This window comes from Notamacropus eugenii, chromosome 6 (genome assembly GCF_028372415.1).
Source record: "Notamacropus eugenii isolate mMacEug1 chromosome 6, mMacEug1.pri_v2, whole genome shotgun sequence".
In the NCBI taxonomy this organism is placed as follows: domain Eukaryota; kingdom Metazoa; phylum Chordata; class Mammalia; order Diprotodontia; family Macropodidae; genus Notamacropus; species Notamacropus eugenii.
The window spans coordinates 23,460,423-23,485,512 of record NC_092877.1 but is presented as its reverse complement, the minus strand read 5'-3'; the positions used below and the strand labels follow the sequence as shown (position 1 = coordinate 23,485,512).

Here is a 25,090-nt window from a genome sequence, read left to right as displayed (position 1 = left end):
CAACCCCCATGCCAAGTTAGACTTTAGTAGAAATCTAACAGACTAACTCCAGTTCATAGGTTTATAATATTTGGGAGCTGGATGAGAGATCATCTAGTTCAGTCCTTTCACTTTGTAAATGAAACTTTGGTTCAAACTGAAATGATCTGCCCAAGGTCCCAGAGGTAGTTAGTGGCAAACTGATGATAGGACCTATAAATCTCCTTTTTTCCTGCCCAATTGCCTGCCTACTATGTCATGTTGCAGCATTTAAGTAGCATGGAGTGTTATAGAGCTATAATATGAATCCAGTAATATGGATGTATCCATGTAACTTTACCCTAAAATGGGTTCAGGGACTCACTACTACTAGGAGCACCCTAGTGTAGATAAATCAGGACCTTAGGACTCACTTGGAGGCATGTCTTTAGACCAGAGAAGGTTCTTCTTCGGATCTATCCATTTCCTGGCAAAGCTAGATCTAGACCAGCCATTGGAGGTGGATGGGAGAAGTAGGGGAAGGCCCTTGGCATATGAGTGTGGCTGGATTTCACTCTGACATTTACATGGAACCAAGCATGGTGAGCTAATATGGGTTAAAAGATTTTTCTCAATGAACTCCTCTCCTCCCTCTCTATCCCAGACTCTACCCTCCACTGGCCTAACACAGGTAAAAATATCATCAATGAACACTATTAATTGTGTCAATTACCGCTCCCAGAAAGCCCAGACTGTCTCTTGTAGTAACCCTTCCCACTGGCTCCATTCAGGAGGTCTGGAGTTAGGTTGCTAGTAACTGATGAGATCTCACAGGAACCTCAGGAACTGAGATTAATAAAAGAGGGGGAAACAGAGATAAATAATTTACCACCTGAGCAACATCAAGAGATTTCTGGGATTAAGATTCAGGAAATTCAAAAGATACAATTTAGACAATAAAGATAATATATTACACAATTATCATCCGATTGGCTTCAGCTTCATTCCAGACCCTAGAGCCTACTTTCCACATCATTACTCGGCTGCTCTCTCTGCCTCTCTGGCTTAATCAGAGAGCAAATAGGCCCGTATTTCCTTCCACCCACTGTAGCAGAAATGGTGTCTTCCATGAAACCTGAATTCCCTTGTAAAACTAAGCAAAACAAAAACTAAAAACTCCACTGATTTTCCTATATTGAAGCAGAGGGGAGAACAGAAACAAAAAAGGGAGGGGAAGAAGAGAAAAGACCAGCACTTTTCACGCTATTTACATTTTTATTTCATTAAAGAGAGATAAGAACTAGAGAGAAAGCCCAATAAACGAGGTAGCAAGCATCCTCTTCTGCAAAGTATTCCCAGTATTCAAGCCTTTGGGAAATATACACAAGTCATCACTGTTGCAAGCCTAGTGGGAGCTTGGACTGAGATTGGCCAGAAGACCACCCAAATTTCCAAAAACTCCAAATCTCATTTTCTTCCCATCTAGCACAGATAATATTCTTATACTGCTTCGTGCAGGGCGAGACAACGGAAGGGGAACATTTGTAATGGGACTGAGTGGGCTTGAGGCTTATAACTCCTACTGACTTTAATAAGAGTCTCACAGACAAAATCCCACACACTGTGATTGAGAAGTTAAAGGCCATAGGCAGTAACGACACAGAACAGAACTCAACCCGGTGGAACAAAACTGCAGGGAAGCAATACTGAGACTTTCTATCTGAGATCAAGGGATTTGGAGCAGGGAGGGACCCTCAAGATCAGTTTGTCCAAGCCCCTCCATTTCCTGATGGGGAATTGGAGGGGTCTCAGTAAGGTCTGGTCACTGGGAGTGACCTTTGGAGTAGATATGATAGTCATTGCTCAGAAAGTATAGTGAAAAGAGCACCTTGGATTTGGGGTCAGGGAACCTCGGGTCACATCCCCACTCAGTTTTTTACAGCCTGTGTAAAATGGGACAAGTTATTTCATCTACAAAATGATGGGATTTGTCTAGATCAATAGATCTCAAGGAGGGAATGAGAGAACTGAGGTTCAGAACATTGAAGTGACTCATCCAGGTACTATATTTTAGAACTAAAATTCCATATCAGGTCTTGACAGCCCAAAGACCAGTTATCTTTCTTTCACACAGTGAGGACAGCGAGATGGGAGAATGGGCTGTATCCCAATTGTGAGTTCCTCTGGTTTGTCTTTCTGACCCCTGTCAGTATGATATAGTAAAGAATATGACAGGTAATAGTGTGTGTGGCCCTGAAGTCAGGAAGGCCTGGGTTCAAATCTTGCCTCTGACCTTTACTGGTTGTATGTGACCATGGCCAAGCCATTTACCCTCTGTAAGCCTCAGTATCCCCAACTAACAAATTGGGGATGACAATACCTGTACCTTTCCAGTTAATCTTGAGGATCAAATACAATGATATTTTTAAAATATCTTAAAGTGATACATAAATTTGAAACTGTAAAGTGATCTATAAATGTCAGCTATGAATCTCCTACCTCCATGCCTATGCACAGACTGTACCCCTTCTTTCCCCCTCTGTCTCTCAGAATCTCTGGTTTCCTTCAAGAATTTGCTTTTTTCCCTTACGCATCACCTCCTGCAGGAAGCTTTGCTTGCCCTCCCTGGTTGTCAGTGATTGCTTCTCCTCAAATTATCACCCATATCTACTTCATGTAGTGTATAAGCTCCTTGAGGACAGCAATTGTTTTCATTCTTACTTTTTATCCCTACCCAGCTAGTATAGACACTAGTATAGACAATGAGTGACTTAACAAACATGTATTGGGGCTGACTCTGAGCCAGCCACGATACTAGCTGCTAGGGATACAGCGCCCTCAAAGACCTTATGGAACAGTACCTTACCCATACTAAGTCCTAAAGAAATGTGTTTCTGTTTGTATTTTGTTGTAATGGATTGGATTCTCTTCTTGGCTTATCCCAACAACTGACTTCTTGGTTACTTCACCTGAGAGTGAAAGCTAGGTGTTTTCCCTAGGTGAGAAGAGACAAAAAGATTATCAAAAGCCAAGTCTCACAGCCCAATAAAGACTTTTCTCAGTCCTGCCCAATTCAGAAATCTGAACTTTAACAAAGAACATAGAAGAATATCCAGGAGGCAGATGGAAGCCAACACCATTCTTTCTTCACCCCCAAATCCCAAGGGATTAGTTTCATCATCATAACATGACTAGAAGGCCCCTGATAGGAAAAGCCAAAACATAAATCCTCAGACTTGGAAAAGGACTGGGAAAGTCCTGCCTGTGTTTGAAAGTCTCATTCACGGAATCTCTCTGATCCTGAATAACTTCAGTCAACATCTTGATCTCTCTTCGGAAGTGATACTCGTCAGTCAGCAAGCTTTTATCAAGTCCTTGCTGTGGCAGACATGGGCTAAGCACTGAAGATACAAAGTCAAAAGTGAGGAACTTAGACTCTGGGGTTGAATCCAAAATAACAACACATGTATATATGGACCTATGTAAAATATATAGGAAATGGACCCAAGATTAAGAGAGTGCTGTTATGAGGCAACAGGATGACTTTTGGTAAAATAACCTGACTGATGACTGTCTTACCACCTGGCTCCCTACTCCCATCATCACCAATTGCCTTGTCTTACCTCTTTCAGTTGGTGGAACTATGGTCAAGTCAACTCTACCATGTTCCTAGAGGGGCTGTGTTTGTTCCTGTGGCCGCACTCACCATCCCTGTTAGTCTTGGTGCCAAAGTGTCCTTCCTTGGCCACTACTTTATTATGGCAACTACAATGGAATATATGCTCCTTAAGGTCAAGGATTGTCATGGTTTCAGAAGGATTTCAATCTATCCTTTTCCCAGTACATGTTGATGTGATCAGGTTTCCTCTACTGTTTTCCTGTTTGGAATAAGCTGGGCTCTCTTTGACGGATTATTCATAATTTCTGTTGTTTAGTTGTTTCAGTTGAGTCTGACTCTTTGTGACCCAATTTGGAGTTTGTTAGTGGGGGAAAGATACTAGAATGATTTGCCATTTCCTTCTCCAGCTCATTTTACAGATGAGATAAATAAGGCAAATAGGGTAAAAGTGACTTCCCTAGGGTCACACAGTTAGTGTCTGAGGTCAGATTTGAACTCAGGAAGATGAGTCTATCTACTCTATCCACACTACTGGCACACTAGCTGCCTCTGAAAAGGGAAAAAACCTCTACATATGTAGGTTCTGAGCCAGGCAAGGGGAGACAGATTTGGTGCCTGGCTAGAGGCTCAAAATAAGAGATTACTAAGGAAAAGAATGGAAGCTTTTCAAAGAGGGAGTCACCCTGGTGCAAGAGGGACATAGGAAACAGATTCAGCCTTCCTAATAATTCTCTAGATCAAAAATTCAAGCTGGGGGCCATTTACATGTACATGAACATATACACACATGTGCCTATGTATATACATGTATACATATATGTATGCATATGCATGTACATGTGTATTGTATAAAGTGTAGATGATTATTTCACTATATTGCTTTCCTTTATAATCCTATTATTTTATTTTATTCCTTTAACAACCTCACTCTAAGAAGGAGTCTCCAGGCTGCTGCCACCTGCCAAAGGTTAAGAATCACTGGTCTAAGAAGTGACAGTGGTCTTCATCCACAGCAGGCACATTTGATGGCAGAAGTTGGCATTCAGGTCTTGTTTCCTCAGAGTAGAACTCAAAATTTAGAATCTCTTGTTTCAAAACCCTTCAGTCCTCTACTTAAACACCACTTTCGACATGAAAGGGGGAGGCAAAATAAAAAGAAAAAACAACCAAAAATGTGTAGTATATTTTGTGTTAAGCAGACCTATAATTTTTTTTTGAGAACTACCAGGAAGAAATTTCTCATAATAATCCAGATTCACACCTGAGTGTTGCCTGGTTGAGAGGTTAAGCATCCTTTTCACGGAGCCCCATCCAGAATGTGTCCAAGGTAGGACTTGAACCCTGGTCTTCCCCTCTGAAGCAGCTCTCAAGCCACTAAGTATTTACCTACTGTCTCTCTGAAAAGGATTAGAAGCTTCTTGAGGGAAGGAATGGTTCCATTCTTGTCTTTGGATCCCCTACATATAATACCTAGCAAAGTGCCTGGCACACGGAACTTAAAAAATGCTTGTTCACATCATCAAAGATGAGTATTAGTACAATTTGGGCCTGGCAATGATCTCCTCTGTTTTGGGGGGATGGGGTAGAGGAAGAAGCATAACTCCATAGGCCCTACTTGGAACAATCATAACTAGTTCTAGTCCAGGACAGTGGTCTGCTCCCTGTGCATTCTTAGGAGAGCAGAGTCTGGACTCCACACATTCCAACTTTCCTAGTCCTCTTCTAAGAGTCGCCCCATCCTCCAATGAACAGCTGAAGTAAATTTTATCTAAGGCCTCATATTGTGACATAAATATCTCATCAAGAAATACAGCATAAGGGTCTAGGGCATTTCTCCAGACAATTTGAAACGTGCCTTGGGCATAGTCTCAAAGCCTTGAGGGCCCTGTAGCTTGGGAATGTCATGGTAAGACATCTTTAGAAATACATTTTATTGAATGCACACCCCCTTTGCTGAGCTAGGCTCTGAGATCTTGCTCCCAGCCCCTTCTTTAGTAAAAGGATCTCCCCAAAGCCCAATTATAGTCGTGAGCCATTCTGCTTCCTACTAAGGGCACTCCCCAGACATGTGGTCATCCCCCCCTTCCCACCATCCTTCTAAATCCTTATACAAATAGTCTAGTCATTGGCAGAGGGAGAAAATACTTGGAGATGTTTCTCCTGCTCCTTCTCCTTGTTTCTCCTTTTAGATAAAGGGCCTTCTCCAGCATCTCTTATCTTAGGAGTCAAGAAATAAAAATATACTCTTGACAGCAGTTGGTTGATGGTGGCCCATGCTTGGGGATCAGAGCCAAGGCCTGCTTGTGGACCAACTAGCTCATTAACCTCCTATTTCAGGCCCATTGTTTTGCAACTGGTCACCACTACCTCACGGGAGAGGCCTCTAAGAGTTGCAGCTTTATTGCCCACTTCCTGAAAATGGCTCAGCACTTAGGCATTTTTCTGTTGCACCAAGATTAAAGTTAAATTAATTTCCATTACCTCCAATCATAAATCACTAGCAGCCATCCATGGATGAAATTCCATTCAGGAGACTAAAGTCCTTCTTGGGTTCCATATTCATACACTCTAGCTTGCACTTAGTCAATTTCCCTGCTTAATGTTCAATGGACAGATCCCTGAACCATTAGGTTCAGGTTCAAGGTTGGCCAATGAAATAGGACGCAGCCCTAGAAAGCTGAAACAGGAAACTAGGATGACTGTCATTGCATTTAGAGGGAAGCTCCTTCCCCTCCTTCCAGTGTCAGACCCTGTTTAACTTCTTACCATGGCTGGTCTTGACAGGGTGATTTAAGGGAGTTGTCCCAGAATAATTAATCCCTGATACCATTTACTGGTCTCAGAACTTAAACCTAGAGGAAATGCCTTTTGAATTTTTGTATGTTTCTCTGATTTGCATAGCTAATGATTCTGGTTTTTTTTAAACTCAAATTATTATCAACTCCGAGATACAGGCCAAGATAATGAAAAAAGGAAACAGCAAAATACAGTCATAGAAACAAATCTTAGGAGAGCTTAAAAGACTGTGATGACTCATAGGTAGCAGAGTAATGTGTAAAGAATTTCAACCAGAGAAGCAAATGGAAAGAATGGAGAAGAGAAAAAGAGACGAGAAGAATGGGGGAGAGGCAGACAGGGGAGGGGAAGGAGCAGTCATAGAATAGTCAATTCAACTCAACAAGGATTTATTAAGTAACTAGTGTGCCAAACCCAGTGCTGAGGACTAAGGGTACTTAAGCACTCTCATGTGTCCATGATCTAGTGGTGCCATTCCCTCCAAAGATGCAGACCATGACTCACCCATTTTTGCTTCTCCTGAATGCCTCTTGTTCACATCCTCTCATAAATTTACCCCTAGGAGATCCACTCAACATGTTGGGACCTTTCTTGCTTCCTCCTAACATGGAGATACCAGTGAAGTACATGGGATGTCCACTTGTTATCCTTTACCCTTGCCAAATGACTAACCTTTTTCAATCACACATTTCTTTGGTGACATCCTTCACTCTCAGCCTTCTTTGATGCCCTTTCATTGTCACATGTTACAGCCTGCTCATATCCATCATGTGCCCTCCTGCATCTCATGTTCAGTTCTTTGGTGTTCCATGTCTTGCAGCCATATAACAACTCCAGGAAGAAACTTACATTAAAAAGATGAGCCTTGTATCTGGGACAAGTTAGGTGTCATTAAAGAAACTTTTCGATTTCCTAAAGGTAACATACCCTGCTTCTCATATTTAATTTTAGGACCAGATTGTTGTCCTGTCTTAGATATGCTAAGGGATAAACTCTATGGATTGTCCATCTGATTGTATGTCATAAATTGGATGTAAGGCATTCTTCATCCATTTGCTTTCCCCTGTGTGGATTGTTACACCAAACTCTTAAATGGTTGTGGATTTCATCCGGGAAACTCTACAGTGTTCCAGGACTAGATGTCCTTGTCAGATAAGGACATGTGGAAGTCCTCATCACTCATGGAATGTATGTGGCAGATTGCTAGAAGACTAGTTTGAATTAGGATAGGGCATGTGTGAAGGGATGGAATATGGAATAATTCCTAGAAAGATAAGTGGGAACTTTAAAGGATAGACTGAGGAGTTTGCCTTTTATCCTAGAGCCATGAGGTAGTCGTTGAAGATTTTGGAGTAGAGGAGTAGCATGGTTAGATTTACACTTTAGGAATATCAATTTGGCAAATGAGTGGAAAATAAATTGTAGAGGGAAGAGTCTGGAACTTTCTAATGACAACCGACATTTATGTAATCTTCGTTGCTGTTTAGTTGTTTTCAGTTTTGTCTGACTCTTCATGACCCTTCACCAGCTCATTTTACGGATGAGGAAACTGAGGCAAACAGGGTTAAGGGACTGGCCCAGAGTCACACAGCTAGTAAGTGTTTGAGGCTGGATTTGAACTCAGGAAGATGAATCTTCCTGACTCCAGCTCTATCCACTGCCCCACTCAGCTGCCCCATGTTTGCTAAGCACTTTATATACCTTCCTATTTTACCTTCACTACAACCCTGAGAAGTCTTGAAGATGATCTAGGATAACACCTTCATTTTACATATAAAGAAAAACACTGAGCCCTATGAGGGAAAAGGGCCTTACTGCAGGCCAGACCACTACTTGGAGGCAGACTGACAGCTAGGGGTCACCTGCTGAAAAGCAGAAATGCTACTTCAAACATGCCCAAACTGGCTCCCAGTTATCATCAGTAGCCTTCAAAGCATGAGACTTAAGAATCTGGGAATCCTAAATGTGGGTGATGAAAATGGACATCACTCTGTAGGTGTTAAATCCACTCCCTAGGTTCCTTGTTACTTGTGTACCAGGAAAGGTATCAGGCTAGAGTGAACCAAGTACCTACGTTGAGGTCAAGAAGACCTGGCTTCAAATTCTGCTTCTGACTCATTAGCTGTGTGTTGGCGGGGGCCACGTCACAGTCTCTTCCAGGAAATCATTTCAAACTCTAAGTTATAAATGAGTTGCTGATCTGTATTGGTGAAGGGAGTTGCCATACCAAAAGAGTTCTGTTCAGGTGACATCATAGATCCTGTTGTCTATTCCTTCCTTCCCTTCCTTCTTTCCTTTCTTCCTTTCTTTTTTCCTTCCTTTTTCTTCCTTTCTTCTTCCTTCCTTTCCTTTTTTCTTTCTCTTTTCCTTCCTTTCTTGTTTGGTGGTTGTTATTTTACCTTTGTTTTGGGGGCACTTTCATAGAACTGAGACTTTGGAGACTGCTAAGTTCCTTTTGGTTGATGAATTAGGTATCAAGCTGGAAGCCATGTTTGCTTCAAGGGGCATCTCCCATCCCGGTCTCTATCTCTGAGCAATAATGCTTCCCATCATCCCTGCACTCCAGCCCCGCTTAACTCCTCCCCATTTCATACAAACACAAAATCTAATCCTAAACATAAACCTCATTCTATTCTTAAGTAAGGATCTCAGTCCCAGCTCCCTGGGTGGGAGAAGACCAGTCAGAATATCTTTAAATAAATGAAGCTTTAAGTTAGCCCTCCTTCCCTCATTCCCTTCACTGCCAACAAAATGTTTCCAAGTAGTACTCCCTGGGGGCCTGCTTTAATGAATAGTTAAAACTTGTAATTAGCAGCATCCAAACAAAGGATATTCAGAAGTCCTTTAAAAGTTTGCCCTCTGAAACCGGGGAAAGATATTCCATCCATCTCTTTGGCCACATTCAATTGCTTAGCCAGCCCTATTTTCAGAATTAGCAATACCACGGCCACTTCAGTCCAGGCCAAATGATTACAGTTTTCCAATAAATGGAGTCCAAATTAATGAGGCTTGACTAGATTGCTACAGAAGGACAATCTATACCTTTCTACAGTAAAAAAAATGATCATTAATATGGGTTTTAATATTTGCAAAACACCTTATACATGCTATTTCATTCATTCTTCCCAACAACCCTGTGAAGACGTGGTATTTCTCCCCTCATTTTCTGTAAGAGAAAATTGAAGCGTCCCACAGCTAGTATGTGACTGAGACAGAGTTCAAACTCAGATCTTCCTGACTCCAGATTCAACTCTCTGTGCCCTGGACCAGGGCAGCTAAGTAGTTCGGTGGATTAGAGCAGCCTTCTTAAACCACTGGTCATAATCCTCTATGGGATTTCAAGAAATCTGTCAACAAGAAAAGATTTCTGAGCATGCGATGACCAAAAATTAATCTAAAACAATCATACATTTAATGAATCCAAGATGCTTCTGGCAGCACATGCCAGTCGCCTTGAGAGAATTCACTGCAGTCTTGGTTTTGAGCACATAGCATGTGTACTTTGCAAGGTACATGCCCTCATGCCAGGCAAGGCCCAGGAATGCTGCCAAAACAGAAAAAGGGGTTTTGAGGGGAAAAAGTTTAAGAAATCCAGGATTAGAGCACTGGGCCTGCAATCAGGTAGACCAGAGTTCAAATCCTGCCTCAGACCTGCTATGTGACCCTACTTAATCCTGTCTGCCTCAGTTTACTCATCTGCAAAAATGAGTTGGAGAAGGAAATGGCAAACCACTCCAGTATTTTTACCAAGAAAACCCCAAACAGGGTCAAGAAGAGTCAGACAAGACTGAAACAAGTGAACAACAGTAAATACCCTGGACCACACCTACCTCCCCAATCTGGTTCAATGTTTGAGGAAGTTCTTCCTTAGTCTGACCTAAATTTCCTTAATTGGCACCAAAGCCTATTGTATCAGGGCCTAAAATGACTGAAAGTGCACCCCAAATTACCATGTATTTATTTGTGTATATTTTATATCTATGTCTATGTTTAATTTTGTTTCCCTGATAAGTGTGAGCTTCTTGAGGTTGGTGGCAGTTCTGTTTTCTTTTCTGTACCTCCAACAGCTAAGACAATGTTGGCACAGTCTAGGTTTTTAAAAAGATGCTCCTTGATTAACTGAAAGATTATTGGCCCTTCAGGATTAGAGGAAAACTACAGAAAACTCCATTGCACTTAAGTAGGGGAATGAGAAAACAGGGCAAAGGCATTGGAGAGATCTAGTGAGACCTCAGAATGACTCCCAAAGGAAGTGGACTTGGAGCTGGAAATAATCAGTAAAATGATAGAAAGCATTTGTACAAGGCTTTAATGTTGGCAAATCACTTTACATATATTATTAAGAAAGGTGGGTGTTATTATTTATTCCCATTTTATAGGTGAGGAAATTGAGGAAATTAGATGATTCTAGCCCAAGGTCGAGTAGCTGGTAAGTGTGTGAGGAGGGATTTGAACTGAGGTCTCTCTGACTCCAAAGTCATTACTTCATCTCAATGCCACCCAGCTGCTCCTTGGAAGAAATTGAGATGAAGAATGTTCTTGGTGCAAGGGATGATCTGAGCAAAGACTGGCAAACAATGAGAACTCTGGGTTGGCTAAAAGAGGAATTCTACAAGAAAAAAACTGGAAAGGGGCAGCTAGGTGGTGCAGTGGATAGAGCAACAGTCTTGGACTCAGGAGGACATGAGTTCAAATCCAGCCTCAGACACTTGACACTTATTAGCTATGCGACCCTGGGCAAGTCACTTAAGCCCAATTACCTTGCCAAAAAAGAGAAGAAAGGAAAAATATCTGGAAAGACATGTTGGAGCCCACTGTGTAAGGCTGTGTGTGAAAGAGGATTAGTTCCAGAGGCAGGGAACCTGAATTCAAACTCTGCCTTTGTCATTTAATAGTTGTAGGACATTGGGCAAATCATTTAATCTTATGGGGCCTCAGTTTCCTCCTCTGTAAAATGAGGGATCTGGACTAGAGATGGCTTATCCCTAAGAGTCTATATCACACTAAGGAGTTTAGTACTTTCCCCACTAAACAATAGGGAGCCACAGAAAGTTTTTGAATATACTGACATGATCAAGAAAATCAACCTCCACCAAGAATATGGCTGATGATGGCTGAAAATGCAAAAACAGATGTGCTCAGGGTGAAAAATGGACCCCTCAAACCACAGCATGCCATAGGTTCACTTTTATTTTTCACTGGAGAGGCAGATGTATTGCAGTGGAGCCAGACGATCAATAAACGTTATGAAATGCCTACTATATGCCAGGCACTCAGCTAAGTGCTGAAATTAGACTCCTGTGTGAACTTGGACAAGTCACTTGACTTCTTTGAGCCTCAGTTTCCCATCTTTAAAATGAAGAATTTGGATTAGATGATCCATGACCCTAAAAAGCACTTGAAAGTGTACTTTTATATATTATTTAACATTCTTCATGGAATAAGTCAATCAACCCCTCCCTTACAAGGATCTCCTTTAAACCCCACAATAAAGCAGGGAATGCAAGTATTATCTCTTGGGTCAGGGGTGTGCTAATTTTCAGTGTGAGCATTTACAGCTTGGAAATCAGCAAATACTACAAATGAGGACTAATTTACAGCTTTGTTCATTGTCTAGACTTTATTTTTGTTGTTGTTGTTGTTGTTTTGGAGGCAATTGTGGTTAAGGGACTTGCCCAGGGTCATACAACTAGCTAGAAAGTGTCTGAGACTAGATTTGAAATCAGGTCCTTCTAATTCCGGGGCTGGCACTCTATCCACTGTGCCTCCTAGCTGCCCCTCTTGTCTAGACTTTAGAAAGTGATGAGAAAATGTTAATAATTCAGATGAAATTTAAAAGTGTGGATTGTCTACCTGGTTGCTAAATATTTTTACCACCATCATCATTTTAAAGATGAGAAAACTAAGGCTCAGGGAAATTTAAGTGTGCACAAGGTGACCCAGACAAGAAGAAGCAGAAGAGGGATTTGAACCCAGGACTTCAGACTCTCTCTTCTCTTTACTGCTACTGTAAAACCTGGACCACTCAAAACGAAATGAACACACTTAGAGAGCTTCTGCAATGATGAAACTGTTGAATTCTAAGAAGTCAATGGATACTAGACCAAAATTAATGGCTGGAGGTGGAGAACAGAGGAAGGTAGGGGAGGGCGAGAGAGAGGGCAACACAGATCCTCGGGGACCCTTGGAATAGGCATGCCTTTCAGTTCAAAGCCTTTTCCCAGTTTTCTTAGTGTAAACCAAGGATAGCAGGAGAGAGGAGGGCAAGCTTTAGTAGAAGGGGCAGGAAAACAAACTCCTAGCCTGGAGCTCAGCGCAGCAGAGGTTAAATGAAGAAATGGAGAAATAGAATTCTAGGAGATCCCCTAGGAGATAGGGGGGGCTCTTCTCCTCCTTCCTCCCCACACCACATCTAGAGAAGGACACTGTTTAGTTTGTTGCACTGTATAAGCTTTTCTAGTGAGATTTTAGGGGATAAAGGGGAGGCAGAATGGTCTCAAATGATTTAAGATGCAGGACACTAATTACTTGGCAAACTTTGTTCAGTTTTTTCAGTTGTTTCAGACTTTTCTTGAGTCTGTTTGGGGTTTTCTTGGCAGAGATACTGAAGTGATTTACCATTTCCTTCTCCAGTTCATTTGGCAAATGAGGAAACTGAGGTCAATAGGGTTTTCAAATAGTCAATTTGACTATTTGAGGTCAGTAGTCAAAAGGTGACTTACCCAGGGTCACACAGGGAGGAAGTATCTGAGGCAGAACTTGAACTCGAAGAGTCTTCCCAACCTCAGACCTGGCACTCTATCCACTTGACTGCTGAGCTGCCCTCACATTTATTAAACACTTATATGCCTGACTCTGTGCCTAGCTCTGGGGATACAGAAAGAGACAAAACTAGGAGCTTACATTCTCATCAGGGAGACAACATGTCAGTATGAGGTACATACAAGATGCAGACAAAGCAGGTGGAAGACAAGCTTAGAGCAGGTATTAGAAGATAGTGATTGACCAGGATCCTGAAGAAAGCCAGGAAGCTAATGGGCAAAGGTGAGGAGGGACTTCAAACCCTGTCTGGATGTCAATCACTTGCCTCCTCATTGGCCTTCCTGCCTTTCTTTGTTTCTGCTCTAAACCAATCCATCCTTTATTAATCTATAACATTGACAAAGTGCTTACTGTGCGCCAGGCACTAAGGGCTGGGGATACATAAAGAGGCAAAAGACAGTCCCTGTCCTCAGGGAGCTCACAATCCAAATGGGGAGACAATAGGCAAATAAATACATACAAAGCAAGAAATATACAAAATAAAGAGGAAGTCATTCATGAGCAAAGGCACTGGAATTAAGAGGGGATAGGAAGAGCTTTCTTAAATGAAGCTGGAGAAATCAGTAGCCAGAGGGAAGGAGCGAGAACATTCTAGGTAGGGGGGACATCCATAGAAAATTCTTGGACGTGAGAGATTGAGTATCTAGACAGAACATTTTCTATTTGTTCCTGGGGGCAATAGGGAACCACTGAAATTTGTTGAGGAGGGGGGTGACTTTATAAGACCTTTGTTTTGGAGAAATCAAGTTTAGTGGCTGAAAGAAGGATGAATTGGAGTGGGGAGAGACTTGAGGCAGAAAGACCCACTAGCAGCTGTTGCTATAATCCAGGCATGAGGTGATGAGGGTCTGTACTAGAGTATTGGCAGTGTCAGAGGAGAGAAGGGAGTATATCCAAGAGATGTAGCAAAGGTGAAATCAATGGGCCTTGGCAACAGATGAGAGAGAAACAGAGTGAAGAAGCCAACATAACTCCCACCCAGTGTGTCAAATTTAAATCAAAACAGATCCCTGCCCTAGTATATTGACTTAGAAAACCACAAATTAACATTATCTGTGTTGTATTATATGTGTGTATACATACATACATGCACACATACATGTATACACATACATACACTTACATATATACACACATATACATGCATATATACACACACATACATATATACACACATATATACATACACACATATGTATACAGATCCCAGTCATGCTTTAAAGTGTTCAGGGATGCATTTGGGAGTTTTGTGGGCAGAAAATGGAGTTTTACATTTCCTTACATTGTCACTCAAATAACCATCCCTAACACATGGCTCTCATCATATCACTCCTCAAAAACTTTCCTTTTGTACTAAAGAAAAGCCTACCAAAGAAAGAATCGACTCGACCCTGGCATTCTGAGACCTTCTACAAAGGGAGAGTCTCATGTTACCCCCCACCCCAATCCCACCCTTTCCTATTTTCTGTTTTAGCCAAACTGGACTGACTACTCTTTTCTGTTCTTACTGTGCCTTCTCCCATCTCCATCCCTTTGCTCTCACTGTTCCCCACGCTTGGATTAGTGCGCCACTTCCCCCACCCCACTTCTCTCCTCCTCTTATGTCAATCAGTTGCAGTTTTCTTCCTTCAAGGTCTGGTTCAGATGCCACCAGTTCCGTAAGGCCTTCTCTGACCTCTGCAGGTTAAAATGATCTCTCCCTCCTCAAATTTCTCCTTGCCCTCTGACCAGCTCTTGGGGACCTATCACATTCTGTTTTTGCATCAGGCTGATTTGTTTATGAAAAGATGCTATCCTTTCTCCTTCTTCCCTCCCCCCACATTAGACTACTTTAGACCAACAGCCAAGACTCATTTTTTTTTAATCTTTGTATCTCTACATACTCAATGATCAATGTTTGCTCAATGAATGGAATGAATCAATTAATTAATTAACATTGTTCATAACAATAGCTAGCCTTGATATGGTTTGCAAAATGCTTTACATATGTTATCTCATTTATACTGTGTGATATGGTTTGCTTTAACATAATAGATACTTGCAAATAGGACCTGGCAGAGTCAATCTTTCATCAGGTCTGTAATCTCATCAATGTGAGCACTCCAGGAATGATGTGAGCTCTCCACTGATGCATGTAGCACCTTACTATGCTTTTTCATCCCCGTGAGGCTCTTGTTTTACAAATCTCCCCGAGGGTATCCCCCTAATGTACTAAGGACCTTCTACTGGATTTCTTGACATCAAATAAATAATAACAGTGATAATAATAATAATAGCACTTACAGAGGACTTTAAGGTTTGAACAGCACTTTACAAATATCTCATTTTATCTTCACAATAACCTAGGAAGTAGGAGCTATTATTCATTATCCTTGTTTTACAGATGGGGAAATTGAGGAAGACAGGTTATATGACTTGCCCAAAGTCACACAGCTAGCAAGTATCTGAGGTTGGATTTGAACTCAGCAGCTAGGTAGCTTAGTGTTGAAGAGAGAGAGATGGGAGAGCTGGTTCAAAATGTGAATGAATTCACTTAGACCTCCTCCGTAGCCATTGGGAGTTTTATTGACGCAAAAGCAGCGGACCTGATATTTAGCAAGAAGCTAAACAAAGGCAATGATATGGGAAAAGGAGCAGACTTATATAGGATGATTTTAGGGTTTCCTTGTGGGGGTTGGAGATCTAGGGTAAGTCTTGCAAGATAAAAGCACAGGGTGAGGACTATGCAGGACACATGATAAGGAAATCCCGTTCCCCAGGATGAGGGGTGAGAACAAGGAATCTCTTGGTCCAGGAAGTTGTAATAAGGGGAGACTTTAGGGCACCAAGGACTTCACAAAGTAAATCAATATTATTTTAACTTTCAGGGCACTGTTTCTATCCATATCATTAGTGAGTACCTGGAAACAGGAAGACCTAAGTCAAATCCAGCTTCAGACACTTACCAGCTGTGTGACCTTGGGCAAATAACTTAAGCTCTGTTTGTTGGAGAAGGGAATGACAAATCACTCCAGTATCTCTGCCAAGAAAATCTCATGGACAGTGTGGCATGATATGGTCCATGGTCATGAAGAGTTGGACTGCTGAACAACAGTTTCCTGCCTCATGGGGTAAGAGGACTTTCCATGAGTGACTATAACGCATTCTCTTTGCATGATCAAACCACCTCTGTTGGTTGTAGACATCTCTCTCATGATTTCCTTTTTCCTGTGTACCTACTCACACTTGTATGAGTTAAGGGGCTCCTACTTCTCTCCCCACTGGTGTTGGGAGATGCAGAAAGTGTCTTTGGAAAAGGAGAAGCCATTGGACTAAACGCTATCATCCCAGTTGTAATGTGGTTGGCAAGAGTTTCAATTTCCTCCCATACCAAGGAATGTCCTTAAAGTAGCCCTATAGAAGACAATAAACTCTTAACTAAAGAGGAGAAAGGAGAAGCGAGTAAAGACAGTGATTCTTAATTCCTCCATCCCCAGTCGGGGAGACCTTCCAATCACCCACCCCAAAGAGTTCCCCTTCCCCAAGGATGCTCCGGGAGACCCAGATCTTCCCAGGCTTTTCCCACTTTCTAAAGCTTTTACCCAAGTGTGCAAAGCACATGGCCAATAGCCGGGGCCTGGAGGAGGCATCCTCTCAAGCAGAATGTGGCTCAGAACACAAGGCAATGGGAGAAACAAGTATTCTCTCTATAGTCTTTCTACGGAGGAAAAAAAGGCAACAATGGAAAGGCTTTTCCTTCCTTCTCTTGTGGGATGCAACTAGTCTACCCTTTGTTTCTGCTCCTTCTGGGGAACCCACCCTCCCTTAGTCCTGCCTCTGTGGGACCCCAGGACGCCTGATGAAATGAAACCCACACCAGCAGAAGCGAGCACCAGGCGCCTGGCTCTCTGGCCATTTAATCTAATCACTGGCCTATTAATATAATAGCTCCCCTCCTATCTTTTCAGCAACCCAGGACTTCTGAAGCCGTTCAACAAATGCTCCAGACCAATAACACTCACCCCACTGTCTGGGGGTTGAAATCCAATAGCGGCCCAATGGGTCTATTTTACAACTTGGTTTACATCTCAACAAGGTCCTTTGGGCTCAGGTTTACAGGGACAGTTGCCCGTCAGGGACAATCTGTGACATCCCCCTAACCTTTATCCCACTTTTCATGTCCCAGGGCTGCTAAACCCAGGATAGTATCACAGGATTACTTTTCAGGCTGAGAACAGGATCTGCAAAGCCTGACTTCCAGATGAAACCAGCTTTGTTCCCCTCCAAGCAGAAAGCGGCTGCCTCTTGACCTCTCAGAGTCCACTGGTTCATGTCCTCCTTGGGTGCAAGTGCGAGAGCCAGATGGAGGTTTCAGCTAATTGGTCAGGCCTGTTCTGGGGCCTGGCCACCAGTTGGCAAGCACAGAGGAACATCCCAAAGCCAAAGTCCCATGGACCCCAGGTCTGTCAGGTCCAGGGGGACACAGGGAGCCAACAGAAAAATGGAGCTGCTGATAACTGACTTTAAGGTCTGTCAGTCATGCGTTAAGGGCCCAAAGCAAACCAGCACACAGAGACATTCCCTCAGAGGGAGGAAGTGTGGCTCACTCCCAGCTGGGGAGCTAGCCCAGATGCCAGCCGTGAGGCCATGGAAAGAAGTCTGGCGGAGTCAGAGAACCTGGCTTGAAATCCTGCCTCTGGCAGAAGCCACCCAGGAGACCTTAGCCTCTCTGGGCCTCAGTATTGTCATCTGTGAAATGAGTGGTTTAAACCAGAATCGCCGGTTCCTGGGGTCTAAATTGGTGATCCTATGTCCCTCTTAGTGCAGCATGATGGAGAAAGCCCATCAGGGGCTGCCTTGACACCCAGTATATTGATACTTAATACTAATTACAGAATCTCAGATTTAAAGTGACCTAAGAAAAAAAATTGGTTATTTTTTCACTTGGAACAAGAGGCAGAGACAAGCCCAAGGCAAGAGGCAAGAAAGCCATCCTCACTTAATTCAGTTAAGACGGACCCAATCAGTCAAAATCAACAGAGGCAGCCAGATAATGTAGTGGATTAAGCTCTAGGCCTGGAGTCAGGAAGATGTAAGTTCAGATCTGACCTTAGACTCTTACCCAGCTGTGTGACCTTGGGTAAGTCACAACTGCCACTTGCCTCAGTTTCCTCAACTGTAAAATGGAGATAATGGTAGTATCTACCTCCTAAGGTTGTTGTGAGATTAAATAATTCATAATAATGTTATACATTATTATATTGCGTGTATACTATTTCTATACTATGATATATCTCTATGCTATTGTACATATTAATTATATATTATTATCGTTAACATTACCGCTGTTAATCACCGTTATTTATTGAGCCCCTTCTGTACACTAGTCGCAGAAATCCCTGCTGTCAAGAAGTTTACATTTGTTAGGGTAGAACTCTTTTTTTCTTCTTTTTTCTTTCAGTCATGGTCAACTTTTTGTGACCCCATGGACTCTACAGCACTCCAGGCTCTTCTATCCTGCGCTGTCTACCAAAATCTATCCAAGCCCATGTTCTTTGGTTTCATGACTGTGTATCCACCTCATCCTCTGCCATCCCCTTTTCCTTTTGCCTTCAATCTTTCCCAACGTCAGGGGCTTTTTCCATGATTCTTGTCTTCTCTTTACGTAGCCAAAGCATAAGCTTCAGCTTCAGCATTTGTCCTTCCAATGAGTAGTCTGAATTAAGGTGCGTGTGGTGGGATAGACACTAGCAGTTAAGAGGACAAGAAGGGGCCTGATGCAAAAGGTATGCTGGAGATCAGTTTGGAAAAAAATGGATTCCAGGAGTTGAAGCTGAGGGAATGCATTCCAGGAATGAGATACAGCCAGGGCAAAGGCATGGTGATAGAAAATGAAATAGTATGTGTGAGGAACAGAAAGGTGAGTTTGGCTGGATTATAGAGTGCATGAAGTTGAATAATGGTACAAGGCAGACACTGAAAGTCTCTTGACTGAAAGAGAGGGCCAGGGAGGAACTTACCTGCAGAATGGCTTCCCCCCAAAAATAAGTAATAGCTGTTTGGTGGCTTCCTTTACTGAACTACTTATTCTTGCTAAGGAGAGGCCAGCATGGCATGTTGGATAGAAAGTCAAGAAGATCTGGGTACAAGTTCTCTCTCTGATATATAGTGACTGGCTGAGTCAATTAACCTTAAATTCCCTAAGATGCAGAGAAAGGTCCAAATTGATAAAGAAAGGCCCTCACCTAGAGCTCCTTAAAGGGATGGAATCACAGAACTGGCCCCTCTTCTACCCATCCCCTCCAAAACTTGCTAAATAGATATTTTTGAATTTATTCAATCAATATTTTAATAAAACAAAATTCCCAACCACTACTACATGACAATGATTCCAATCAGAAATTTCCTTCTGAATAAATAATAACATAAACTTAGAATCTATATACCCATAAAAAGTCACTATCTGTCGATAATATAAAAGCTAGAAGGGCAACATTTGCAAAGCACAATTTTCAGTATTTCTATGCTGCAGAAGGCTTGTAATTGCTGTCAACGTCCTCTAAATTTCAGAGCTCTTTTTGGCAAAGTCCTGGATATCTTACTTTACTTATAGGTTTTCTTAAAGGTTAACACTAATTTGACCAGGAATTCCCCTCTACAACGTCCTGGACAAAATGGTCATTCATTCTTTTCTTGATGATTAATAATTCCATGGTCAGATGTCAGGACCCACTTTGTCTCCTGGGCCTCATTTGATCAAGTTTGATGCAAAGGAAGCCCTTTTTCTGACAAGACCAACCCCTCAACATATAGCCTTTGCCTTCTTACAGGTATTTTACAAATTGTCCTTACAAAACATCTCTCCCCAAGTTTGAGATATTTTCTCATCTACTGACTCCTCCTTTGCCCTAGATGCAATCCGTCCCTCAAGCTATCGTCCTATATTCTGCTCCTTTCCACAACCGAACTCCTTGAAATGCATCTCCTCTCACTGCCTCCACTTCCTCTCGTCTTGTTTCTTCTCAACCCTTTGCCATCTGGCTTACAATTTCATAGCTCTACTGCAATGACTCCTTCCAAAGTCAACAGTGATCTCTTAAGTGCAAAGTCAAGGGACTTTTCTCCATCCTTTATCCTTCTTTAACTCTCTGTAGCATCTAACAGTTGCCTACTCTGTCTTCCTGGCAAATCTCTCTGTTTCAGGTTATCTAGACCCATATGAGCTTGCCTATGTGCCTTCTCTGAACATGAGGGACTTGATCCTGGCACTCCTACCTTCAGTATTATGCCACCCAACTCCTACCTAACTCAAATCCTAGTCCTGGCTTCTAGTAACCTGATCTGTACTGTCATATCGTTGGAATCCAGGTGTGACAGTGATTTAAATTACACTAAAAAATGCCCAGGGCAAACCAGTCAGAGATAATTCAAAAGACAAACTGAGAATCAAGTATGATCATAGGATCATACATTGAGAGCCAGAAGGGACCTTAGAGATCACAGAGTCTAGTCTCTCCCCGCATTTTGTAGTACCCTTCTGACATGTCCCCATTGCATATCCTATGGGTGAGAGGAATACTTTTTTCCAAAGTGATTTTCCTCCCTCTATTATTTAGGCACAGCTGCCATGAATAATGGTGCCACTGGAGTGTTCAGAGAGAATTAGTACCTCTGATGTGGGGCTTGTCAAACCTTCTCAGGGCTGCTCATCTGCCTTTGGTGTCCACCTGTCACCCACTTCTCATCTGTGGTTCCAAGAAGCTGTAGCATATACAGTGGCCACACTCCAGTAAAACAGTCTCTGTAGATGGGTTCAAGCAGGTTGACGGTAATCAACAGGCTTTAACTCTATTGGTGAGTTAGGGGAATATCTACCCCAGAATGTGAAGACAAAGAGGTAGATGAGAACAATGTGTTCCAACGGTCATGAAAATGACTAAAGCAGGCATTAGAAGGAGCTTAGAGCTTAGTCAGATATTGAAGATGTCAAGAGTATCCATTACGTCCCTGACCATTGCCAGCCATTTTGACGTTTGTCCTGCCATTGGACTTTAATGACTGAAAGAAAGAGGGAAGCTGATAACTTTGCACAACTCTGCCTCACCTAAATCCAGTTCACAGGCAAATCAAGACATCACCTGTGATGTTACTGGTCCTCTAAGAAAACACAGGATGCATAATAACAGCAACTGTACCACTGTATTCTATCCTGGTTTGTCCATATCTGTTCAGGTCTGGGTGCCACATTTAGGATGGGCATTGATAAGTTGAAGAGTGTCCAGAGGAGGGTGGCCAGGATTGTGAAAAGTATTAGCCCATGGCATATGAAGAGTGAAGGAACTGGAGATATTGAGCCTGGAGAAGCAAAGACTGGGAAAAGGGCAGGAGGGAGGATATAAAGGGCTATCATATGGAACAGTATTAGACAATCTAATCTTTTCCTTTTTGTCCCAAAGGGCAAAACTAGGAAAAATGGATAAAATTTGCAGTGGTAAGTTTTGGCTTGATATCCATAAAAAATTCTAATAATCAGAATGGTCCAAATGTGAGATAAGTGGCCTTGGGAGGGTTTCCCCTCCTTGTAAGTCTACTTGTTGGATATGTTTTAAATAAGATTCCTTTCAGCTCAAAATACAGCTAGAATGCTGCGATTCTTGGTCCTCCCCAATGGCATAGACAAAAGAGAGAAATCAGCTACTCCATCTGATTCAAAATCAGCAGGTCGAAAAAGAAACAAAGTTGAAACTGGTGATAAAAATGAGATTTTGTATCATCTGTATCTCACTCCGATGCCTCCCCTTGAGGAACACAAACCGTCTGATGCAGAGAAACAGGAGTGGGTCCCAGGTCATCCTGATCAGTCTCCATCACCACAGTTTTCAGGACCCCAGGAACATTCCCAACACAAAAGAGGCAGCCCTAAGATCTGTCAACTGACAGTCCATGAGTCCATTCATTCCTTCTGCCATGATTTGAACCTTGGCCTTGAACCTCTCTATTGTAGTCTTGGGTGCTATCTGCAGAAAACTAGCCAGTTGGATCTCCTGATCTAACCCCAGTATTTTTGTGGCTTAAATGCTGCCTGAGTTGAGGGACCTGCAAGAACCTTTCTCTTTCTCCCAGCTATTTCTTTATTGCTAACTCAATTGCCTTATAACAGATGTTGTAAGAATGTTAAGGGATATATGCTTTTTAACTTCCATTAGTTACTGAGAAACTTCAAGTTTTGTAAAACCCCAATGCTTAAATGCCAACAAAACAAAAATTATTTGGGCAGAGTAAAGATGAAGAGACAGATTAGGAGTCTGCCTCTTCAAGCATTCAACAAACACGTATTAAGCTCCCACTATGTGCAAAGCTGTTGTTGTTACTGTTGTGGGTGTTTGTCCTTCGTTGCTGAGGAAGACCATGCCATCAGAGAAATGATGACACTACTTGCACTTGACTTTGTTTTGAGTGAGGGAGGGCTGTGCAGGTCACCAGCCTCACTTCTCCAGAGCCATATGAATCCAGTGACCAGATATTCATCAGGATGACTGGGGATGGCCCAGGATGCAATGGGAGACCTTGGTTTTCTTAGGCTGGCCTTTTCAGGTACTCACTTAGAGGGAGTTAATGCCCACTGAATGAATAGGCCTCTTTAAGAGAAGTCAGGGAATGGCCCTTTTAATGAACAAAAGAAAGAAATAACTAAATCAACCTGGGAGGGAACAGAAACTGTTACTATGGATAATCACCTGGGCAAGGACCAGCTGTGGTCCAGTGTGTGGGCTTCAGAGGGCACTGGGTGTAAGGTTTTAGGAATGACAAGGAAGGAAAGGGGAGAGGGAAGGAGGGGGAAAAGGAGAAAAGAAGGAAGGAAGGAAGGAAGGAAGGAAGGAAGGAAGGAAGGAAGGAAGGAAGGAAGGACACCTAGTCAGTAAACCTCAAAGGAAGGGGAGGAGCACTTAGGGGCTGGCCATACAAGGACAAAAATGAAAACCATCCTTGCTCTGGAGGAGCTTGTTTTCTCCTTGGGAAATTACTTTATGTATTTGTATTTATGCTGCATATATACTTTCATATGGGCAGGTGGGTGGGTTCATGGACAGCATTCTGGATCTGGAATCAGGAAAGCCTGTGGTTAAATTCTGCCTCGACCTGGGTAACAGGGGTCTCAAGTTCAGTTTCCTCATCTGTAAAGTGAGCTTAATAATATCATCTACTTCACAGAGTTGTCAATGAGACCAAAGAAAATGATATTTGCAAACCTTAAAGTGATATCTAAATGCTGCCCCCATTATATGTATTTCATGTCCTCCATTCGAATCTAAGGTGATTGTGAGGAAGCATGAGTTCATTCTTTGTACTTGTATCCTGGTATAGCATCTGATGCGTAATAGGCACTTTGTAAAGGCTGTTGATTAACATGTATTAAATAATGAATGGGACAGCTAGATGGCACAGTGGCTAGAGCACAGGATCTGCAGTCTCATCTTCCTGAGTTCAAATCCTACCTCAGACACTTTCTAACTATGTGACAAATCACTTCACCCTGCTTGCCACAGTTTCCCCATCTGTAAAATTTTCTGGAAAAGGAAATGACAAATCACTCTAGTATCTTGGCCAAGAAAACCTCAAATGGAGTCATGAAGAGTTGGACATGACTGAAAATGACTGAACAACAACAAACTATTGATACAAAATATGGTTTTAACTGAACTCAAACTTTTAGAACACTCTGTAAACAAATAAATGTAATTTCAGGGGCACGGTGAAAGTATTAACAAAACTCTTTGTGTAGAAAGCGGTCCTTAAGATGACCATTGAAAGGAATGGGGGATTCTAAGAGACAGAAGTGACAGTTATGGGAGCTACACTGTATCTGCCATAGGGACAGGAGCTGGCATATCATGTATGAGGAACAGACACTAGTCAGTCAGCAAATATGCATTAAATACCTACTATGTACCAGGCATTGAGCTAAGTTCTGGGAACAGCCATACGCCAGTTTGGTTGGAAGATTGAGAGGATGAGAGAAGGAATGATATAAGTCATCTTGAACAGATAGATTGAAGCCCCATTGTAAAGGGGAAGGCTGCCCTGTTCTACCTCATGTCTGCTTACTGCATGGTTTCATTTCATCCAACCAGGTAGAGAAATGGAGTCACCTGTTCTGAGGAGGTAGAAGAGGCATTGTGGAACATTGGAAAGAGCACCACGGCTGGAGACAGCAGGCGTAGGGCTCTATTCTTGCTAACTGTATGACCCTAGACAAGTTGCTTCCTCTTTATGGGACCAAGGTTGCTCATTTACAAAATAAAGAAGTTGGCCTTTACAATACCTTCTGGCTCTAAATCTATGAGTATATGAATGTATTTTTTTTTAAGATGAGGGAAGGGAAAGTTTAAAACTTTTATTAAGAGCCTGCTGTGTTGAAGGCAGAGAATGCTGCTAGTGGCTGTGGGAGATGCAAAGTTTAGGTAAGGTGCAGTCCCTACCCTCATTGAGCTTACAGTCTAGTAGAGGGATCTAACCAGAGATGTGCTGGTAAATGCTGAATAATCAATTTTCCAAAAAATCCCCACACTTCATTTTTAATCTGCATTATTAACATTTTCTCTGTCACCTTCATATGTCTAGATAATTGATAAAACAATAAATCAAGCCCTGATTTGTAGGGTTTGCCAATTTTTGGAGGATAAATGTTCACACTGAAAATTTATTAATTGGCAAGTCCCTGCACATGGAGAGGGGGCAGGGGTGAGTATTCCTGCATGATCTGAGTAAATAATATAAAAAGAAGAAGAATGTAAGTATGAAAAAATGTGGTGGGACTAGATTGTGGAGGACTCTGAATGCCAGGTAGAGACATAAAAATCGTTCAAGAGTAACAGGGAGCCGTGGATATATTTTAAGCCAAGGAGTTAATAACAT

The 25,090-nt window shown here is 42.2% G+C and overlaps 1 long non-coding RNA gene across 1 annotated transcript in view; it reads left to right on the top strand.

Moving 5' to 3' along the window:
* Positions 1-24,511, top strand: part of LOC140512492 (uncharacterized) — a 41,443-nt gene extending 16,932 nt beyond the window's left edge. Inside the window, exon 3 of the long non-coding RNA XR_011969775.1 lies at positions 24,307-24,511. This is a non-coding gene — a long non-coding RNA (uncharacterized lncRNA). The remainder of the gene's footprint in view (positions 1-24,306) is intronic.
* Positions 24,512-25,090: the final 579 nt, after the last annotated feature.